We start from the raw sequence: 23,655 nt of genomic DNA, 5'->3' as shown, positions 1-23,655 counted from the left end.
GAGTTTTAAAAAGTACACAATACATAAAGGATTAAAACAGTTTACATATTTATAATATGCAAGTGTACTGCTGTAATTGCAAGATGTTTGAAAAGCTAGTCATATGGACTTCATAGTATTAGTATCCAGGTATCATGTGTAGACAAACAGCAAAGTTTTCTTCTGCCATACTGTGTGTTTATATATTTTCACAAACTTTCAGTTAGTGTTATTGATGCAGATGGCAGTTGTTTTAAAAAGCTGATATAAAGGCATGTCATAGCACAGAACCTCACTCCAGTCACTAACAAAGCAAACATTGATGGCACTGGTGAAGCGAGAGTAAAGTACAAGGCAAACTCTAATTAGTTTAATTAGTAGCTTTGACTTTTTCTATTTTATTTTATTTATGTTTGTTTGCGGGGTAGAAGACTTGGAAAGGTTTAGTGTTTTTTGGCCAAATCCAATGGGTGAGTGAGCCAGTGAGAGAAGTAGCTGTCATGCAGGAAGGGAAGGCTGATGACTGGCAGCACCAGTAAAGCATATAACAACTGTACATGATTTTATATCACTGGCTGATTTGGTTTCATATTCTCCCTCATCCTTCATAAACTAAAATATTTGATTCCCTGATAAATAACCAAGGATTATGGTCAGTCTCTTGTCAGTTAAACAGAATTTGGAGTTTTATATAACAGCTTGCTGTTTTTGTTCAAAAAATGTATATGTGCTAACATAACAATCAAGATTTTTTTTTGCAGGAAGCTCAGATTTTTGAATCATATATTTTGTCAGCTCCCCATAAAATCTGTGTTGTTCATTTTTAGTAAAGTGTGGAGAAATTTTTGAGCTTCGAATGCCATATGCTTTAAAAAATGTGTACTAATGTAAAAGCTGTTATTACAATAACTGTGTAACCTTTAAGATCAATATTTAAATAAAATGTGTCCCTGATTTTGGACATCATCCTCACTACTGCACTATTTGCTGTGGTGAAGTGATAAGAACCAGTTCACCACAGCAAATATATTGTTTTTGGTGGATGGATTTCAAGCAACAACTATTCTAATTTTCTTTATTTTATTTATTTTTGCTTGCTGATGCAATAGAAGTAGGTTTGGCGTTTGAGCCAATGATAGAATGAAAGCAGCTGCACTCAGGTGGACAGCTGCAAGAAGGCAAGGCTAATTGAAGGCAGGTAGACACTGCAGCGTAGTGGGGACATACTTCAGCTGTACCTGATTTTGCAGAATGTTTCTGATTTTACCTCACATTTTCCTCTCCCTCATTAAATATTTGATTTTCTGGTAAATAACTGAAGATTATATTCAGTCAATAATGCAAGACATTAGAGTTTCATACTTTTTATTCTTTAAGAAATATCTGTTGACATACTCAGGTCTCTAGATTGTTGCAGAATGTAAAGATTTTTGTATTATATTCCTGTCTGTTCCTTATAAGATCTGTGTTTTTTTTTTACCAAATCATTGTTGTTCCATTTAGTTGTCGTTAATTCATCATATATGTGATGCATTGCATATGGAATGTGGAACTGCATGTGGAATTCAAGACTGACACTTCTGGGTGAGGTTTGATAAAGAGGTGGGATTTCCCATTGAAAGTGATATGCTTACATCATAAAGGGGGTGGGTGTTGCTTGTCAGAAAATGGCATGATGAAATGAGGGCAACCCTACTTTTGCCCATACCTCTCAACTAATCGTGGATAAATTTCAACAGAATCAGGGACACATCTAGAAAAAATCAGGGACAATTAGGGACACTTTTAAAATATTAGTACTTAAAATTGGGATATTGACAGAACAAGAGAATTTGAATTAAAATACATTTTCTGAAGAAAAAGAAGTCTATAATTCTTAATTATTGTTATTATTTAGTAAGTTTAATTCATCACCTTTCCTCCAAAAGTCACCAGTTTTAGGAGGGGTTAAGAGGGACAGAGCTAAAATGTAAGTCAAAATCAGGGACAATTGCCAGTGCCCAATGTAACCTTTAAACAGACAACTCAGTTTAGGCTACTGAGAGCACTTCCAGCTAAATGATAATACCACTGCTTAACAATAACTCTATATTACTAAGTGTTAATATAGTAGTAATCAGAATTGATCATCTGCCGCTGCTGGTAGAAAAATAGTTGTGAATAGATGCTGTGTTACACATATAAATTACATATATACTCATGTGCAGTACACTGGGTTCTGTATGTGCTGTACTTTTAACCTGCACATTGCTAAAATGTATCTATATTGAAGTCTGAAGATAAATGTGATGAAAATGAGTATAGATAAGACAGTTGTAATGGCAGCAAATTGGGTCGCACTACAGTGGGGAACAGGGCATATTCCTTTTACTTGCCTTACAGTGCTCTACAGACTGACAGTGCTCATTGTCAGTGAAAGGAGTTTTAGGTCAAATGAAGTTTAGGTCATTTGGTCTCAGTCAAATGAATTTGGATCATATGAAATTTAGGTTATATGAAGTAGACCCCGTAGAATACACACTGTGGCACAGATAAAGAAATGAGAATATCAGAGCAGAAGCCAGAATAGCTCCAGTTGCAAGGAATGTCAAAGAGAACAGATTAAAGTGGTTCGGGCACATGTGCAGAAAAGAAGAAGACAATCTGGTGAGGAAGATTTGGGAAAAACAGGAAGAAGGTAAGAGGAAACAAGAGCATCTAGCAAAGAGGTGGCTGGATTGTATGAGAGAAGACCTATGACATTCAGGCATGAGTGTTGAAGAAGGTAGGACAGTGGCACTGAATTGACAGAGATGGCAGTTGTTGACATGACACCCCAACCCATGTAGAAGATGGAAAAAAGGGGCATGATGATGATGATGATTGAAGGCTGTGTCCTTATAGCGCAGCCATCCTCTACCCAACCCTTTGGTCATATCCTCATGATGTGTAGCTGAGAAACAATGCTACACTAGTGGGATGTAGGCAAGGTCACAGTGGGTATAACAATCTGTGCTACTTAAAAAAAACAGCTCTCTTAGCACTTACAAATATTCTATTTTCTTCCCTAGCCCTACTTTCATTTAGGTAAACTTCATATTGCAATGTGTGATATACCATCCTCAGGCAGTCCAAACCAAGGAATTTACAGAAAACAATTTTCAAGGATGCAGATTATTTTCCCCATTTCCTGGTAAAATATACGCAGCCAGAATCAAGGACTTGTATGTAAGGTTTGCCTATATATCTATATCTATATATCTATCTATATATATCTGTATCTATCTATCTATATATATATATATATATATATATATATATATATATATATATATATATATACATATATATATATATATATATATATATGTATACATAAGGTTCTACCTGATAAGGCCAAAATACCACAAAATGAAATCCCACAGGACCGAGATGAAACTGCTAAAACCTCGCATGAATGAACACCTGAAACACCGATAAACAACTCTGTGTAAGTAAACACTTGTCCTTCATGGTGAACTTTGCTCTTTCCCCACTGTAGTGCGATCTCTTCTCAGAGTTGGTATATTTAGTTGGGGGGGGCAAAGCCCCCCCGAGATGTGTGGGCTTAATTTGCTTTGGTTTACTTTTTTTGTTGTTTTGTTGTTACAGACATGATTACTTACTTGCAGTTTGTTCACCGGTGTTCTGGATGTTCGTTTATGTGAAGTGTCAGCAATTTCATCTCAGTCTTGTGGGATTTGAAATTTTGGTGTTTCAGTCTTATTAAGTCGACCCATTTACATAAATCTATATATTTGCCTCTACAGGGATTTGTAGTAATATTTTACTTGGGTAGAGACCAGAAATAAGACCTGTTGTTCAAACTTGTGTTGTGTTATGGCTGGAGGGCCCTCAGCCAAGGTTTCTGTACCATATAGTAGTACAATTTAGCTATTTGATATTATTTTTTATTATTTTTCTTTTATCAGATGTATTCCACAGCTCCATACTGGTGTGAGTAGCCACTTTTGGGCAATCAAAAGCCTGTTGTTAGTTATTCAGTAACTGTTATGACATTTTTTTCAAAAACAAGGCTACATATTAAGCATTTTTTTCTCAAATTTGAATGAATTCCATAGTATTTATACATAACATCTTAAATAACTATGTACACTATTTACATTAGCTTGACGCTATAACAGATCTTAATGTATACAGTTATTTTATAAGTATGTCCAATCAATTATCAGACTGCCTGATCAATTATTGCATAGTGTTAATCAACAATAAGACTTTTCCACAAGGGTTGTTGATAAATGGCTTTGGATAAACTCTTAGTTCTTTAATTTTAATTTCCAATAATGCTGTGGTCTTCAGTAGACTGTAGAAGTCTTCCAAAGTTGGTATTGTATCGGTATTCCATCTTCTTGTTATACACTTACCTGAAATTGCAATTATAGTCCATACTAGATACATGTTTATCCTATTCTAATGAGGACCTTCATTCACATTTAATAATACAAGAGCTTTAGTTAAATAAAATGATTCATTAAATAAAGCTTGCAGAAAGTTATTAATACCATTTCAAAATGGCTTAATTTTAACACAATCAAAGAAAATGTGGTTCCAATCTGCATTGTGTATTTGCTGACATCACCACCATATTCCTTTTATGGAAGAACTAATTTTACTGATTCCATCTGTGATCAAGAATGCTCTGTGCAAGCATTTCCAATTAAAAACTTTCCAGTATTGTGTAAAGGATGTATAGTTTATTGATAATAAGATATTTGTTTTAATATCTTCAGTTAATTGTATTGAGTGTCCTTTTATTATATATTTCCAATATGAGTTTTTTTGGTGTTGTTTTACAGTTTGTCAATATTTTGTAAAATGTTGAAATACTGTTTTCCATGTCAAAGTCATTATATATGATTTCATATATGTATTTCATAAATTTAGGTATTTCTTTAAATGAAGAATTGTTAATTATCCTACTTAAATCTTGCAAATATGACAGAATACTCTGTAAAGTTAGTCAGTCATGTTGTGGAATTTTGGATGTTGTTTTTATTACTTGCATATCTAAAACTTGATACATTGGAGACAACAAACAAATCCTTTCTGTTCCCAGGAATTAATAGTTTCTCTATATATTTTATGTGGAAAGCTCTTTGTGACTATAAATGGTTTTAAAAGATCAAGCCTGATTTTTAAATCTATATTTGCATTAATGATTTTCCTAAATGAGTCAATATAATAATCATATGAGTTTTAGTGGGTTCAGTCATATTATATTGCAAACTAATACATAATATGTGCCGTGGCAAATTGTTTTTATTTATTTGAAATTTTTTTGTAAATCAAATTCATTTATTGATATTACAGTTAGTAATTCTTTGCAATTTGCAGAGTAATTTGGACTTATCCAGTATGAGATTGTTTTAGATACTGATGCTTTTATATATGTTTCTATATCAGGAAAGTTTCATCCTCCCTGTTTCAATGGTCTGATATGATGTCTTTAAGCTATTCTGCTTATTTTGGGAAATCATAAAAATTTTATTAGGCATGAATTTATTTATTTAAGCATATTCCTTTCTGGTAACAGTTGTATTGCCAAGGCTATATATTGGATCTTGGGCAGTAAAACCATTTTTATTAACTGTAGTCTATCTTCAAATGTTAATATTATTTTGTTCCATTTTTCCACAGGGATTATAATTGGATTGATGATATTATTGTAGATTTTTGAGACTAATTCATTATTATCCTTGCATAACTCAATTCCTGGATATTTTAAGGTAGATTCTTGTTTCCCTATAATGTGATCCCCCCCTAGTCTGCAATTATTTTTTATTTAAAAATAAAAACAAATTGATTTTCATTTATTGAAATGGAGTCCTGAAGTCATGAGCAATGTGTCAATTAATATATCTAAGTCTTCTAATGTATCTGTTGTATTAGATAATGTTAGTACTATGTCATCAGCAAATAGCATTACTTTAGAATTGTATTGTTCATAAACATCTATTCTTTTGATTTTTATATTGTTACAAATGGAATCTGCCAATATTTCAATAGCCAGAGAAAATAGAATTGGTGACATGGGACATCCTTATTTAGTGCCTTTTGTTATATGTATAGATTCAGGGGTAAAATGACCTAACTTGGCATATGCTAAATTATTTGTATATATTTTCTTTAGGGAATGAACAAAGGATGCAGGAAATTCAAATAGCATTAGGATTTTGAATAAGTAGTCCCAATTTAGGGAATCAAAGGCTTTCTCTATATCTAAGCCAATTATGAGTGTTTTTTTATTTTCTTTATTAACATAATATATAAGAGCAATTATCCTTTTAATATTGTCATGTGTGTGTCTATGATATATACATCCAGTTTGATCATTATTTATTGTTTTGGATAGTGGTATTTTCATTTTGTTAGTTAATATTGTCATAAATATCTTATAGTCATTATTTAATAATGATATAGGTCTATATGAGGTACAGAGGTTTGGGGATTTGTTTTCCTTTAGGATTGGTGTGATTTAGGAATATTTCCAAGAGGGTGGTATTAAAGCTTGTGACTGACTTTCTAATAGATTTTATGGACGAGGGATAGTATCTTTGAAGGAAAAAGTTTATATATTTTCATAATTATGCCATCTATACCTGGAGCTTTATTATTTTAGCCTCTTTTATTGTATCTGTAATTTCTTTGAAGGATATGGGTGCTTGCAGATCTAGTTTTAACTTTTCTGGTATTTTTTTTATATTAGAACTTTTCACCATGATTTAATTGAGCGATATGTATATATATATATATATATATTTTTTTTTTTTTTTTTTTTTTTTTGGAAATGTTCCATATAGTGATTTCTATAGGCATCAAGAATGTCACCTGTATCTGAGACATTTTCCCTTTCTTTTCATGGAAGATACTTCTAATGTTATTAGCTTTTCATTGTATTTTGATTCTTGTGGATAAATTATGTAGATATTTGGGAGAAGTGACCAAGGTATTAATTTTTAGTTTTTCTAAAGCTAAACTAGTTTTATGTGTTAGAATGTCATTGTATTTACTGTTTAATACTTCTACTTTCTTTTTCATCTCCAAATGATTTTGATTTTTTTCAGCTTTTACTGACAAAAGTTTGGATTGTAGATCTAATAATTCAGAATCCCATTCTCTGATATTTTTTCTTATACCAAGTTAGGGTTTTACCATATATTTAAGCTTTTAATGAGTTCCATATCATTATTTTATTTATCTCTGTGGTGTAATTAATATCTAAGAAGAACTGTAATTCGGATAATAACCAGGGTTTGAACTGTTTAATTTCAGTTATATATGCTGAAATTCTGGAGTTAAAGATTAATGGTTTGTACCCATTTTAAAGTTTAAGTATCAATGAATTGTGGTCTGAAAAGGGGCAGGGAGTGATTCAGAAATTAATGATTTTAGAGTACAAGCCATGAGCAGCAAATATTTTATCTATTATAGTTTGGGTACCAAATCTGTGATCTTGATGGAAAAACAACAAAGATTTATCTTCTTTAAATTTGAAAGTATCTACAAGATGAAATGATTCTACCCAGTAGTTTAAAGCTTTTGATACAGCAGATGTACCAGTGGTCTTTTTTTCTAGTTTCAGAAATATCAACTATACAGTTAAAATCTCCCCCTAATATTAAGTTGCCTTTATAATTGTTGGAAATGAAATCCAAGTGTTTTTTAACAGTTACTGTTCCAATGCCTGGGAACCAGTATAGATTGGCTAGGGTCCATATTCTGTTATTATATTTAACTATTACTAATGCCACAAGGCCTTCTTTATCTTCATACTTATAAATGATTTCTGGGTTAATGACATTTGTTTTCCATCAAATTGTTACCCCTTTTGTCCTTGCCTTATAAGCGGATTGTGCCAATATCATAGATTCCGTAGGATTCCATTTGTAATTGTCATCTGTTTTGAAATGAGTTTCTTGAAGGAAGACAATTTGTGCTTTGTTCAATTTTTAAATATTTCAGTAGATATGATATCTTGCTAGGATTGTTTAAGCCATTGGTATTTAAAGATAATAAAGTTAAATCCATCTTAGGTTATTTAGACTATACATTTTTGTTTTATTGTGACTATTAAACATTTTCCTCTGATAACTATAAAGTATATGTTTGAGCTTTTAAACGAAATTATCAGTTTTATACTTTGAGTGTTTACCAATAAAGTAATGTTTTGGTCAGGCATACTAAAAATCTTTTTGTGAAATAAATTTAAATTAATAAATGTTAACAAAACTAAGATCCGCATTAGCCATGGAATGAAAATCATTCCTAATCTGACGGATAAACCTAAGTCTGTCAGATTATCACTCATACCTTGACATTCCAGAACATCTGAGCTCCATAAATTGAATTATCATATGGAAAATATTTGTAATAGGAATAAGCAATATTTATATTATTTTGAACAGATATAGTACTATTGTAGATTAGACAGAATTATAAAACAATATAAATGTCTACTTATTGTATAAACAATATTTACATGAAAGATAGATAAGCAATTCAATCATAGTAAAGTAGGATGTATCATATATAGAACCTCAGTAAAAAATTATAGCACACAGTTATTTAACATATTCACCCATATTGACAAAGTCTTTCAAAACCTATTACTTAATATAAATAGATGGTAGTAACATTTATACCTAATGTTTATAATACAATGTATTTTACTGGATATATCAGAAGTTATATTTCATTGTCTGCCAGCATTTAAGTAATCACTTTGTTTGTTGCTAACTTACTTAAAGCATCAAGTTTGTTTTCTGTGAACATTGATGAAAGTTAGTGTATTTTAATTATCAGTGCATCCCTCCCCCCCCCCCATTTCCTACACATAAGGATTTTCATATCTGTCATTTCTTATTATAAAATGAGTGAAAGTATAGGTTAAAAACAAATTCACTTATTGTGATTAATGATTACAAGTTCCCTTTCCATATTCATAAATTGCCATTTTATGGCATATATTGAATGCTTTTAGATTTAAATGGCAGCATCCTATTTTGTATAACCAGCAAAGGTTAAACTGAGTGATTATTGTCAATTTTCAAATCTAGGTGCTTAGGATTTCCCTCTGTCCTCCCCCCTTGGCTGACCTGGTGTGACTCAGTTTGAACTCTACATTTACCTACATTAGCATACTGCAGCTCCTGCATAATGGTGTCTGCAGGATTGCAATTGGCCACCACAACAAAAACTGTTTCTCCCAGCAATTAATTAGAATGAACTATACATTTACTTACATTAGCATACTGCAGCTCATGCACAACAGTGTCTACAGGATTGCAATTGTTCACCACAACAAAAACTGTTTCTCCCAGCAATTAATCAGATTGAACTCTATACTTACCTACACTAGCATACTGCAGCTCCTTCACAATGGTGTCTACAGGATTGCAATTAGCCAACACAACAAAAACTGTTTCTCCCAGCAATTAATCAGAGTATGTTATACATATAAAAAGCATTTAAGCTTTCCCTTACAGTGGTGTGTAATTAAGCAAGTCACCATTTTGGTCAGCCATAGGGCTCTTTTCTACTTGAGTGTTTGCCTCCTTCCCCTGTAACTAAAGTACACTGACTCTTACATTTGTCTCTCTGACCCTAATTTTACAGGTATACCTTGAACCTTTCTGGCTTTCTAACAGACATAGATTCCTGTTGAAAGTTTTACTTAATTGTCTGACATTTGAACAAGTAACCCTTGTAAAAATCCTCAAAATTGTATTCTGTTGGTCTGTCTTTCCTGCTAAACATAAGTAAAATTAAATGCTGAGTGCAAGTAACATTAAAGTGCTGAGGGCAGATTTTAAGCCTTTATATTCAACTTACCTCTGGTGTGGTATAGTCAATCAAGGTATTCCTCTAACCACTCCAACTGCCTTCTCTTTTTCCCCACCCCCTCTTTCCTCAAACAGGTTAAACTGCTACAACTTAGTACAGGCATTGGTTAATCCCTCCTCTGCTTGCCTTCGCTTCACTCAGGCTCGCTTTGCACCCCAGCCTGCCCTTAAATTCCTCCTGCCCCTGGTGCTGCTACATTTATTGGTACTAGACCACACCCCACTTTTTTAAACCAATCAGTAACAACTTGTCACTCAACAGCACCACCCTCAACCTGATACCACCAGTCCTCTAACTCTACTATTTTTTGCCTAAGTTCCAAGTCTCATTCAGTAAGTATGCTAGCACCCAAAATAGTCTTATTAACTCTACTTCTACCCCGTTACTCATCCCATATCTCCTAACCACCTACAAATGTGAGTGTCACCCAGATTTCCACTACCCTAAATTCCAAACATCCATCCCATCTACAACAGATAATAATGCACCCTTACTCACTCCCCTCATGTTTACCTCTTTAACCCCTAAATACTACCATCTTACTAGACCTAGTTACATTAGTCCTAAAACTAGACACTATTACAAAACTTTATTCAAAATCTTAAAACTCATACTCAGGATACACGACAACCTCACAAAGGATGGTGACATCCACCCAAACCCTGGTCCATCCCCACCTGTTGACTCTAATCCCCCTACTATATCCCCTATCACCATAGCTCCAACAAATAGACCTCCTAACTGACTGCTGGTCTGCCATCTAAACATTAGGAGCATAAATAACAAAACTCAGCACCTGAATGCCCTCTTAGCTGTTCATTCCCCAGATAAATTATGCCTCATTAGCGCTCTTCAAGAAAAATCTTGATGATTGGATGGGAAATAGGAAATTCACCCCGGGGATCACCTCTGTGACTCTGCTCAACAGAGGCACAGGAAAATAATTTTCTTGGGTGGCAAATGCCGAGGTACCTTTTTGGCTAGGCTTATATAGACCCTAGGGCCAATAGCCTAGTACCTACCTATGAACCTAACTGAAACGTGGCTAAAGCCTGCCACCAAGGACCATGAGATTCTGCCACCAGGGTACAATATGTTTTGACTAGACCATATCACCAGAAAGGGTGGCATATTTTATAAGCCTACCCTATCATTCAGCATAGACACCCAACAACCACCCTAGTTCAACAATGCTGAAATTCTTATCTCAAAACTACAAATTAATAGAAACAAAAATGTAAACATTGTCTGTGTCCCCTAGGGAGGAAAACAGAAACCTTAGAAGTCTTCTTATATTGGTTATCCAATAACTACCCCTAAGAAACAATTGTTCTTGGGGATTTCAACATTGACTGGAACACTTGCTCTTGTGAAACCCCTACAACACACATTAACCTCTATGGATTTACTCAAACCATAACCTCCCCCACCAGGACAGGAAAACTCAATAACAAGGAGAGCACTCTAGACTGGATACTCATCAATACCCATCTTCAATTATATAAATCAGGCACTTTGCCAGATGACCTAAGTGACCACTGTCTCACCTATGTAATCAAGCTCAAAGTAGACTGCTCCTACCAACCCATGAATAGAACATTAAGAAACAAGAAGAAGTTTGTTCTCACCAAGTTTCAAAATGAACTTAAGGCATGCAACTAGTCAGTACTAAAAAGTCTTCCCCTAGATGAAGCAGTAGCATACTTTAACATCAAATTCTTTGTTATTCTTAACTCCCATGCTCCCAGCCACTCTGTTAGAACCAAAGTTAATATTGCACCATGGCTTTCTAAAGATACCAAAACCAAAATTTCACTCAGAAACAAAGCATGGGTCACCTACGGAAAAACAAAAGCCCCACTTGATCAACTAAGACTCAGACAGCTAAGGAATGATACCAAAAAAATCCATAACCTTAGATAAAAAGAATCACTACTACCATCTACTGCAAAAACACCAAAAACAAACCTCAAACGTTCTGGGCCAGAATAAACAAACTACTCCACCCAGGTCAAACCGCCACTCCACCCCCCTCAGCTTCCCAACAAAAATCCCCACTACACATTGCTAATAACTTCAACAGCTTCTTCACAGAGCCTATCCAGTCTCTAGCCAGCCAACTCTCTCCCAATGGCTCTAATTCTAATGCAGCCACACCCAGTACCCAAACATACTTTATCTTCCAACCTGTTCTTACTCAACGTATTCATGCCCTACTTAAGAAACTAAGACCCACCACCCTAGCTGCCGACCTCCTCCCAGCAGACTATCTACAAAAGGCTGCTGACACCATAGCATACCCCATCTCAAACTTGATCAACAGAGCTATATCTGAAGCTACTGTACCCACTATATGGAAAATTTCCCATGTCATACCTCTCCATAAAGGAGGCAGTTCCACTGAATTGTCAAACTTTAGACCCATAGCTATTCTGTTGCCTCTAGCTAAAATTATGGAGAAGTGTGTACACATACAGCTGATGCACTACCTCACACAGAACAAGCTGCTATCCAACTTTCAGCATGGCTTTAAGCCACACCACAGTACTACGTCTGCCCTCCTCTATTTCTCCAATGTCATTAACCACAACTAAAATAATAAACTATCGTCAGCACTCTTTCTAGCTCTAGCCAAGGCTTTTGACATGTTTGACCACAAAATGCTTATAAATACCTTGAAGGCCTTCTCCTTAAACAGCCATGCACTCCAATGGTTTCAATCCTACCTGCAGGGCAGGCAACAGGCAGTCCTGTGGCAGGACAAGCTATCATCTTGACTACCCATCACATTAGGAACCCCACAGGGCTCGATACTAGGACACCTTATTTTCTCCATCTTTATCAACGACCTTCATTCAGTCATCCCAGATGCTACCTGCATTCAATATGCAGATGACTCCGCCTTGATTTGTTCTGACACCTCACCAGCTACTTTATTCACATTAACCCAAAATACCTTCAATACAGTGGAAGAATGGCTCTCCAATCAACATATAATCCTAAATCCCAACAAAACTAAGCTTCTCCTCTTCTCCCCCACATGGTGGACCCCCCTACCATCCTTCAACATAACTGCTAACAATGGCACTATCATCTCCCCAAAAGCCCAAACTAAACTACTGGGTGTCATAGTTGATAACAACCTGAAGTCTGATGTGCATATCAATCAAACTATCAAAACCATTGCCAGATATGGCTGCATCCATGTACACCATATCAGGATTGATCAAACAGCACACAAAGCTATGATACCCGCCATCACTGACATTAACTATGTTTACACAGAATAATAATGACATTTGTACTAGCTGCCAGATACAGCTGCATCCACTCACACCATATCAGGATTGATCAAACAGCACTCATAGCTTTGATACCTGCCATAATTGATATTAACTATATTTAGACAGAATAATGATGACATTTGTACTAAGAGCTTGTTAAAATTATTTAACCAGGATATACATGACATTTCTAAATCATACTTTAACTGAAGAAGACATTAATCTCCATGACAGCATTTTTTTTTCAAAACACTCTACTGTTACTGCTGTTATATATGATGTTAATTTGTTACATTTGAGTCTGAACTCTGATGAATGGTACCTTGTTGAATTAGTTAATTAATTACTTAAATTATTATAAATAAAAACAATGAAAAATGAACAAGATAAGTATTCAATGAGTTCAAGTAGGGGAATAAAAAGTCTATGTTTATATTATATGTTGCTTTGTTTGGCTTATATATAATGTAAATAGTAACCCATCTTGACCTACCTTTGTTTGTGAGGAATTACTGGACTCTTTGAACATTCTGAATAAATCATTGCTGTTTCTCAGTTGTTTAAGAAACCCTCCTTTTTTAAAAAATAAAAACAGATGACAAGTGATGTACCACATCAGTTGATACTTTCAAAGATGTAGTTGTAAGAATTATTTTTTGGGACAGCTATCTTGGAATCAGTTTTTTGTTTCTTCTTTCTAGCATCAGTCCAAGGATTTGTTTCTTTTATTCTTTTAAGAGTAGGAGCCATCCATTACATTTCTTCTGGAAGAGTAGGGGCCATCCATTACATTTCTTCTGGGATAGACACTATGCTGTTGTTTTTGATGAATATAGTAGCTTCTTCTAAGTCATTCATGGTTCTCATCTCATTGGCAAAACATATTTTTATCTTGGCTGGAAATGTGCTGTTTGATCAATCCTGATATGGTGTGCATGGATGCAGCCATGTCTGGTAACTAGTACAAATGTCATTATTATTCTATCTAAACATAGTTAATATCAATTATGGCAGGTTTCACAGCTTTGAGTGCTGTTTGATTAAGCCTAACAAGGTGTGTGTGTGGATGCAGCTGTGTCTGGCAGCTGTTGTATGTTGCCGTTTTCATCTCCGGGAAGCTGTGGGTTGCTGCTTGTGATCGAGGTTTACTGATGCTTGTGTATTAAGAAGCAACATTTGATGTTTTAGCCTGGATCCAGGGGAAGGGGGTGGATAAAACTGTGAGCTGGGATATTTTGTCAGAGAATAGTTTGTTTATACATCTGCTAAGTTAGAGGTGGGAAGGCTGGAAGAATGTGTTATCTCTTGTTGTGGCAGCTTGTTGGGAGGTTCTTTTTTATTTTTTTTATCTGTTTGCTCTCTGTTCTTTTCCTGGCTGCTGCCCACTGAAAGGGAGGGAATTTAGGGTTGAAGTTGCAGTGAAATGAAGCTTTGCTTCATGTGCATTGTGAGCCTCTAGTATGCAGTACACAGACACACTAACAGAAACAGATGCTCCTAGCTTGCTATGGTAACAGAGACAGAATGATGATAATGCTTAATGGCTCTGAGGAGCCTCCGAGATGATTCTTGGCAATGTTTTTGGTTTTAAAAACATATATATAATAAAAGGGCTGTTTTAAACCACATGTATACATATCAATGGTCTCCCAACACTTTGTTTAGCTCATTACGTTGATTCTTGATAAAAAAAATAAATACAATAAAAAGCTCAATTTTATATTTAAAATGTATTTTGGTCCAGAGAGTGGAAGTCTGAGTTATTGTGAAAGACTAAGAGCACTTCGTCTTGTGTAGTACCCAGTGGTCTAGGAGGTGAGCTTGCGTGGACATGTTGGGCATATGGGGATAGCTGATTCTAGGGGTGTTTGGGGTTGCCAGGAAGTGCTAGAGAGTCATCAGATCTCTTTCGTGGAAATATCTGTGGGAATGGAAGGTGTGTTGAGTGGTTCACTGGCATAGTGGCCACTGCATGAAACAGGCTGGTAAAATGGAACAGGACAAATATTGGTTTGGATATTTTAAGAACAGCCTGGAAACACACCGCATGAACTAGTGAATGGTATTCTGGCAAAACTGGATGGGTATTGTTGCCCGTGCTTGAAGTACTGATATGTGTGTATGTGATGGAAATATACTTATAACAAATAAGAAACTAAAAGGGTCTCATAATTTAAAGACTATGGACTGTCTAAACATGCTTGGAAGGAGCTAATAATAAGAATAATCATTACAGCTTGTGGTCTCTCAAATAACTAATCAACAGCTGAAAAAAAAAAAATACACACAATAGTTATGTTATGTATGATTTTAGTAAATATAGACATAAAATATATAATCGTCATATAAGATGAAGCTGAATTTAGATATTAAAGACAGGATTTAATTACATTCACCCCAGGGATCACGTCAGTCGCCCTGCTAGACAGGGGCCCAGGGAAGTAAATAGTGTGGGAAGAAATAGTCAGGGAATTGTTATGGCTAGGCTTGTATAGGCCCTAGTGCTGATAGCCTAGTACCAACCTATAAACCTATGAACATGGGCTTGTGTATAATAACACTACTGTATTAACTTGTCATAAATGACATACACTACATTGAACATCAAGGGGAAGCATGATGATTTTCTTATATAAGTAAATATGCATAACAAGCTATGTAATTCCTTTAACTTGAATTATAGTTTTGTAACCCATCTTGACCATATATAATACTTAAGTGGTTACCAAGGTAACTAATGTTTATTCATGACATCGAATTGACAAAGCTATTCAAGAGAAACAATAGAAGCCTGAACTTGAAATGTCACAGAATGTAACAGTCATGTTCTGAACCAATAGTATTAAATTGGCAATAGACACTCAGTTTAATAACACGGGCTTGTGTATAATAACACTACTGTTTTAATTTGTCATAAATGACATAAATGACATACACTATCTTGAATATCAAGGGGAAGCATGATGATTTTGTCATATAAGTAAATGTGCATAACAAGTCATATAATTGCTTTAATTTGAATTGTGGCTTTGTAACCCATCTTGGCCATTCATAATACTTAAGCTGTTACCAAGGTGACTAATGTTTTATACATGACATAAAACTGACAAAGTTGTTCAAGGGAAACAATAGAAGCCTGAACTAGGAATGTCACAGAATGTAACAATCACATTCCAAACAAATAGTATTAAATTGACAATAATCACTCAGTTTAATAATAACTAATGTTTATTCATGACATCGAATTGACAAAGCTATTCAAGAGAAACAATAGAAGCCTGAACTTGAAATGTCACAGAATGTAACAGTCATGTTCTGAACCAATAGTATTAAATTGGCAATAGACACTCAGTTTAATAACACGGGCTTGTGTATAATAACACTACTGTTTTAATTTGTCATAAATGACATACACTATCTTGAATATCAAGGGGAAGCATGATGATTTTGTCATATAAGTAAATGTGCATAACAAGTCATATAATTGCTTTAATTTGAATTGTGGCTTTGTAACCCATCTTGGCCATTCATAATACTTAAGCTGTTACCAAGGTGACTAATGTTTTATACATGACATAAAACTGACAAAGTTGTTCAAGGGAAACAATAGAAGCCTGAACTAGGAATGTCACAGAATGTAACAATCACATTCCAAACAAATAGTATTAAATTGACAATAATCACTCAGTTTAACCTTTGTTGATTATACAAAATAGAATGTTGCCATTTAAATCTAAAAACTTTCAGTATATGCCATAAAATCACAATTTATGAATATGGAAAGGGAACTTGTAATCATTAATCACAATAAGTAAATGTGTTGTTTTAACCTATAAATTCACTCATTTTTCTAATAAGAAATGACATATGAAAATCCTTATGTGTAGGAAATGGGGGGAAGAGGGATGCACTGATAATTAAAATGCACTAACTTTCATCAATATTCACAGAAAACAAATTGTTGCTAACTTACTCAAAGCATCAAAGTGATTACTTAAATGCTGGCAAACAATGAAATATAACTTCTTATATATCCAGTAAAATACATTGTATTATAAGCATTAGATATAAATATTATTACCATCTATTTATATTAATTAATAGGTTTTGAAAGACTTCATCAATAAGGGTGAATATGTTAAATAATTGTGTGCTATAATCTTTTACTGAGGTTCTATATATGATACATTCTACTTTACTATGATTGAATTGCTTATCTATCTTTCATGTAAATAGTTGCTTATACAATAAGTATTCATTTATATTGCATTAGAATTCTGTCTAATCTACAATAGTACTATGTTCAAAATAATATAAATATTTCTTAATCCTATTATAAATATTTTCCATATGATAATTCAATTTATGGATCTCAGATGTTCTGGATTGTCAAGGTATGGGTGATAATCTAATGGACTTAGGTTTATCCATCAGATTAGGAATGACTTTCATTCCATGGCTAGTGCAAACCTTAGTTTTGTTAACATTTATTAATTTAAATTTGTTATTTCAGAAAAACACTTGTATTATGCCTGACCAAAACATTACTTTACTGGTAAACACTCAAAGTATAAAACTGATAATTTCCTTTAAAAGCTCAAACATATGCTTTACAGTTATCAGAGGAAAATGTTTAATAGCCACAATAAAACAAAAAATACATAGTCTAAATAACCCAATAACTTAAGATGGATTTAACTTTATTATCTTTAAATACCAATGGCTTAAAATTCCTAGCAAGAGATCAAATCTACCGAAATATTTAAAACTGAACAAAGCACAAATTGTCTTCCTTCAAGAAACTCATTTCAAAACAAATGACAATTACAAATGGAATCCTAAGGAATATATGATATTGGCACAATCCACTTATAAGACAAAGACAAAAGGGGTAAGAAGTTTATGGAAAACAAATGTGATTAACCCAGAAATCATTTAAGTATGAAGATAAAAAAGGCCTTATGGCATAAGTCATAGTTAAATAGAATAACAGAATATGGACCCTAGCCAGTCTATACTGGTTCCCAGGCATTGGAACAGTTACTGTTAAAAAATAATTGGATTTCATTTCCAATAATTATAAAGGCAAATTAATATTAGGAGGAGATTTTAACTGTATATTTGATATTTCTGAAACTACAAATAAAAGACAGCTGCGTACATCTGCTGTATCAAAAGCTTTAAACAAGTGGGTAGAATAATTTCCTCTTGTAGATACTTTCAGATTTAAAGAAGATAAATATCTGTTGTTTTCCCATCAAGATCACAGATTTGGTACCCAAACTATAACAGATAAAATATTTGCTGCCCATGACTTACACTCTAAAATCATTAATTTCTCAATCACTCCCTGCCCCCTTTTCAGACCACAATTCATTTATATTAAAACTTCAAAATGGGTACAACCCATTAGTCTTTAACTCCAGAATTCCAGCATATATGACTAAAATTAAAGAGTTCAAACCCTGGTTATCTAAATTACAGTTCTTCTTGGATATTAATTACACCACAGAGATAAATAAAATAATGATATGGGACTCATTAAAAGCTTACATATATGGCAAAACCCTAGCTTGGTATAAAAAAATCAGAGAATGCGATTCTGAATTATTAGATCTACAATCCAACCTTTTGTCAGTAAAAGCTGAAAAAAATCAAAATCATTTGACGATGAAAAAGAAAGTAGAAGTATTAAACAATAAATACAATGAAATTCTAACACATAAAACTAGTTTAGCTTTAGAAAACCTAAAAATTAATACCTTGGTCACTTCTCCCAAATATATACATAATTTATCTACATGAATCAAAATACAGTCAAAAGCTAATAACATTACAAGTATCTTCCATGAAAAGAACAGGAAAAATGTCTCGGATATAGGTGACATTCTTGATGCTTATAGAAATCAATATATGGAACATTTCCAAATCTAGATGAAAAATGTTCTAATATAAAAAAAATACCAGGAAAATTAAAACTAGATCTGCAAGCACCCATATCCTACAAATAAATTACAGATACAATAAAAGAGGGTAAAATAATACATCTCCAGGTATAGATGGCACAATTATGGAAATATATAAACTTTTTCCTTCAAAGATACTATCCCTCTTCCATAAAACTCTATTAGAAATTCAGTCACAAGCTTTAATACCACCCTCTTGGAAATATTCATTAATCGCACCAATCCTAAAGGAAAAATCAAATCCCCAAACCTCTGTACCTCATATAGACCTATATCATTATTAAATAATGACTATAAGATATTTATGACAATATTAACTAACAGAATGAAAATACCACTATCCAAAACGATAAATAATGATCAAACTGGATTTATATATCATAGACACACACGACAATATTAAAAGGATAATTTCTCTTATAGATTATGTTAATAAAGAAAATAAACAGTCATAACTGGCTTAGATATAGAGAAATCATTTGATTCCCTAAATTGGGACTATTTATTAAAAAATCTGATACTATTTGAATTTCCTGCATCCTTTGTTCATCTTCTAAAGAATATATATACAAATAATTTAGCATATCTCAAGTTAGGTCCTTTTACCTATACATATAACAAAAGGCACTAAACAAAGATGTCCCATGTCAACAATTCTATTTGCTCTGGCTATTGAAATATTGGCAGATTCAATTCATAACAATTTAAAAATCAAAGGAATAGATGTTTATGAACAATACAATTCTAAAGTAATGCTATTTGCTGATGATATATTACTAACATTAATACAAAAGAGAAATTAGAAGAATTAGATATATTAATTGACAAATTTCACATGACTTCAGGACTCCATTTCAATAAATCAAAATCAAAATGTTTATTTTTAAATAAAAAAAGAACTGCAGACTAAGGAGGATCACATCATAGGGAAACAAGAATCTACCTTATAATATCTAGGAATTGAGTTATGCAAGGATAATAATGAATTACTCTAAAAAAACACAATAATATCATCAATACAATTAAAATTTCTGTGGAAAAATGAAACAAAATAATATTAACATTTGAAGATAGACTACAGTTAATAAAAATGGTTTTCCTGCCCAAGATCCTATATATAGCCTTGGCAATACAACTGTTACCAGAAAGGAATATACTTAAAGAAATAAACTCATGCCTAATAAAATGTTTATGGTTTCCCAAAAGAAACAGAATAGCTTTACTACATCATATCAGACCATGGAAACAGGGTGGATTAAACTTTCCTGATACAGAAACATATATAAAAGCATTAATATCTAAAACAATCACAGATTGGATAAGTCCAAATTACTTTGCAAATTGGAAAGAATTACTAACTGTAATAACAATAAATTAATTTGATTTACAAAAGAAATTTCAAATAACAGATAAAAACAATTTGCCTTGGCACATATGTATTAGTATGCAATATAACATAAGTAAACCCAGTAAAACTCGTATGATAAATTATTACATTGACTTATTTAGGAAAATTATTAATGAAAATATAGATTTAAAAATCTGGTTTGATCTTTTAACACCATTTATAGTCACAAATAACTTTCCACATAAAATATATAGAGAAATTATTAATTCCTGGGAAGAGAAAGCATTTGTTTGTTAGCTCCAATGCATTAAAGAACTAAAAGTTTTAGACATACAAGTAATAAAAACAACATACAAAATTCCACAACAGGACTGGCTAACTTTACAGGGTATTCTGTCATATTCACAAGCTTTAAGTAGAACAATTAACAATTCTTCATTTAAAGAAATACCCAAATTTATGAAATATATATATGAAATCATATATAATGACTTTGACATGGGAAACAGTATTTCAAAAAATTTACAGAATATTGATAAACTATAAAACAACACCCAAAACCTCATATTGGAAATATATAACAAAAGGATACTCAATATAGTTAACTGAAGACGTTAAAACAAATATCTTATTAGCGATAAAATATACATCCTTTACACAATACTGGAAAGTTTTTAATTGGAAATGCTTGCATAGAGCATTCTTAACCCCAGACAGACTCAGTAAAATTAGTTCCTCCATAAAAGGAATATGTTGTAGATGTGAGCAAGCACACAATGCAGATTGGAACCACATTTTCTTTGATTGTGTTAAAATTAAGCCATTTTGGAATGGTATTAATAACTTTCTACACACTTTATTTAATGAATCATTTTATTTAACTAAAGCTCTTGTATTATTAAATGTGAACAAAGGTCCTCATTTGAATAGGTCAAACATGCATCTAGTATGGACTATATTTGCAATTTCAAGGAAGTGTATAACAAGAAGATGGAATACAAACACAATACCAACTTTGGAAGACTTCTACAGCCTACTGAAGACCACAGCATTATTGGAAATTAAAATTAAAGAACTAAGAATTTATCCAAAGCCATTTCTCAACAACCCTTGGGGAAAAGTCTTATCATTGATTGACACTATACAATAATTGATTAGACACTCTGATAATGGATAGGATATTCTTATAAAGTAACTGCATACATTAAGATATGCTATAGTGTCAGGCTAATGTAAATAGTTACATAGTTATTTAAGATGTTATGTATAAATACTATGGTATTCATTCAAATGTATTTGAAAAATAAAAAAATTGAGGAAAAAATTAAGTGTTTGCCATCACTTGGTGCTACTCCTTTTGAAGAACAAACATATGTAGTCTGAGCACCAACAGAAAAGCCCAAAATTGCATTATATTGATAACACTTAATAAGAATAAGTCCATATTGTAAAATAAATGACACTATTGCAGAAAGGAATATGTAATAAGCTGAAAACAAGTCCACACTTTCATAATTTGTTTGGACCATTCCTGCACATTTGGAATGGTGTAGAGTTGATGGCTTGCTCAGTAATTATGTACAAAAAATTACACACACACACACACACACACACACACACACACACACACACACACACACACACACACACACACACACACACGTGCGTGCATGCGTGTGCGCACACACACACACACACACACACACACACACACACACACACACACACACATACACGCACGCGCATGTGCACACACCCACACATGCGCACACACACACACACACACACACACACACACACACACACACACACACACACACACACATACACACACACACACACAACCACACCTACACGAACACATGGATGAGGGTATCTACTTGGACATGAACACACATCACCATGTAGAAAACTAATTACTACACTTGGTTAGCCAATGGTTAGTTCACAATGTGGTGAAATAGGCACAAGTTACTTAAAACTTTGAAGACAAAAAGTAGCACTAAATGGAATATGTGCTAGGCAGATGGATGCAAGTTACATTTTATACTTCTCTTTGTGGCAGTTCAGTGTTTTTAATGACACTACAGACCAGCACCTAAGATATTCTGTGAATAAATTTTAAATTTAAATGAAATTGTAAAACATTTACAGTTGCAGACGTGATCTTGGAGTCATATCTAGCTAGCAAACTAGGACAAATGCAATGAAATTAAGGAAGCAAATCAGCTCTTGAGATACACAAAAAGGCCTCTAAAACAAGAAAAGAGTGGTGCTACTTCCAATGATGTAAACTGTTGATGAGCTCTTCCATATATAATTTTACAGAGATCTAAAGGCCATTGCAAGTTTGCAATAGAAACTCAACTTGTTGGAGAAGAGAACTGCAGTAATGCATGGTTAAAGCCATACGAGTGGAAGGAAGGAGAAGACTGTATATATGCAATTTGGGGAGAGGAACAATAATTGAAAATGTATTCATTTTAAATGGATTAGCAAATTAGAACCTGGAGGACTGTTTCACTGAAATTTTTAATCAAACAGTGGACCAAGTTTGATATGATAGTTGTTATCCCAATGAACTGAGGGCCTAAGTTAACCTCCTCAGACAGGGGCCACCCAAGGTTCAAGACTGGCTCCTAATAATGCTGATGCTGGTGGAACTCCTCAACATTTCCATTTCCTCAGAGTTCCAGCAGCTGCTTCATCTAGCCGCAGACAATGCAGGTGTTTTTAACTTGTCACCCTGCCCCTGGTGGTTGACATGGTACACCTATGTTACTGTGGGAGTATAGAAAACCTCCACATGTACATGCATGCTCTAGAACATGTGCTAATGATGGCTACTATCATGAGTTTGCAGAGCCAGCCTCAGGTTCCTCATCCTGGCTATGTTCAATAATGTGCAGGTTTTGTCTTACACAGGGGTGATCAACCAGCTGGACCCCCCCTCCCCTCCCATGGGATGGTTAAAATGGCATTGTCTGTTTATTCCCATACTCTCCTGTTTGGCTCTTCCAATCCCTAAGCAACTGTACAAACTCAGACCATCTTCTTTGTAGTAAGGGCTTTATCCAACTACATCACAAAAAGCTACTTGTTTTCTTTTGCCTTAACATAATGCATTTATTTATTTTTTTGTTTGTTTCTTACCTGTGTACATGAACTGGTCCTTCTGGGGCCTTTTTCAGCCATG

General features: G+C 33.7%; 1 protein-coding gene across 1 annotated transcript in view; it reads right to left on the bottom strand.

The window, feature by feature from the left end:
• LOC122790665 (hyaluronan mediated motility receptor-like) overlaps positions 1 to 23,655 on the bottom strand; it is a 761,750-nt gene that overhangs the window by 63,606 nt on the left and 674,489 nt on the right. The gene's annotated exons all lie outside the window — the stretch shown is intronic.

This window comes from Protopterus annectens, chromosome 16.part0, assembly GCF_019279795.1.
Source record: "Protopterus annectens isolate FY-2018-M chromosome 16.part0, PAN1.0, whole genome shotgun sequence".
NCBI classification, from domain to species: domain Eukaryota; kingdom Metazoa; phylum Chordata; order Ceratodontiformes; family Protopteridae; genus Protopterus; species Protopterus annectens.
The sequence above is the reverse complement of the archived record's forward strand: the minus strand, read 5'-3'. Positions and strand labels throughout refer to the sequence as shown.